Genomic DNA, 1,343 nt, shown 5'->3' with positions numbered 1-1,343 from the left:
GTTGAGCTTGAGAAACATTCTACAATTCTTGAGGAAGTTGAGAGATTTTCTTCATCAGAGTCTCCAATTGTTGAGTCATTATTTTGTTCTAAGCCAACAGAGCATCTTGAGATTGTAATTTTAAAACTCCTTTCGGTTGAAATTGAGCCCTTTCATTATGCATCTCATTATCATTGGCGGCCATATTTTCAATCAACTCATAAGCTTCATCTGGAGTCTTGCACTTGATATTACCTCCAATTGAGGCATCGAGCATCAATTTAGTCTGTGAACTCAATCCTCAAAGGAAAAGAATGACCACTATGGGTTCATCAAAGCCATGTGTAGGCGTCTTCCTCAATAAACCTTTGAATCTATCCCACGCTTGACCTAGAGTTTCACCCATGCCCTGTCTAAAAGAAGAAATTTCATGCTTGCCTTTGTTGACCTTGGACTGAGGAAAATATTTGTTCAGGAACTTAGCCACCACATCTTCCCACTCAGTGAAGCTATTCTCTGGGAATGAATTAAGCCAAATCTTAGCATTGCCTCCTAAAGAGAAAGGGAACAAGCTCAATCTAATAGCCTCATCTGGCACACCATTAATCTTCACTGTATTGTATATTTCATTGAAAGTGGTCAGATGCTCATATGGATTTTCATGTGATAATCCATTGAATTAGTTGCTCTTCACCAATTGAATCAAAGCAGGCTTCATCTACATGCTTGTGGCATTAACCTTTGGCCTTGCAATGTTATTAAAATGAAGAGGACTTGTGACTGTTGCATAATCTGTCAGGGTACATCTACCATTATGATTGTCAGCCATATCTCCTGTCTCCTGGTCAGATAATGTGAAAGGTTGTTGATGAGTCTCAGGAGAAGGGAAAAGTTCTCTAGAAATCCTTTTTCTCCTTCTTCCTCTACTTCTATCCAGACCTGTAAGAAGAGGTTCAGAAATTTTCGTGCTTCTAGTACGAATTGTACCCTACATACACTAGAGAACAAAACACTAGAGCACCCAATTAGCACCAACAGATAAAAACAAAAATTAAAAACAATAAAAAATAAAGTCTAATTGGTTAAGAATCACACAAAAGTATAGTTTAAACCACGAGTCCCCGGCAACGGTGCCAAAAACTTGTTAACACATCGGCAAGTGTACCGAATCGTATCAAGTAATATAAAATGGTAAGACCAAGTATCGTATCCCAGAAGACCCACGACACTAGACAATTGTGTAATTACTTAACTAATTACGACTGGAAAGATATTTTGTTGGTTTTTAAATGCAAATGCAACAAAAGTAAATATGAATGCAAATTGATCAATTGAGCTAAACACTAGAATGAATGGATGAAGTT

The 1,343-nt window shown here is 37.5% G+C and overlaps 1 non-coding gene across 1 annotated transcript; it reads left to right on the top strand.

Moving 5' to 3' along the window:
• Positions 1–314: 314 nt before the first annotated feature.
• On the top strand, positions 315–421 carry LOC128196057 (small nucleolar RNA R71). Its single transcript, XR_008248157.1, has one exon. It is a non-coding gene; the product is annotated as a small nucleolar RNA R71 (small nucleolar RNA).
• Positions 422–1,343: the final 922 nt, after the last annotated feature.

The sequence above is a fragment of the Vigna angularis genome, chromosome 3 (genome assembly GCF_016808095.1).
Source record: "Vigna angularis cultivar LongXiaoDou No.4 chromosome 3, ASM1680809v1, whole genome shotgun sequence".
NCBI lineage: Eukaryota > Viridiplantae > Streptophyta > Magnoliopsida > Fabales > Fabaceae > Vigna > Vigna angularis.
This window is presented reverse-complemented; position numbering and strand designations above follow the sequence as displayed.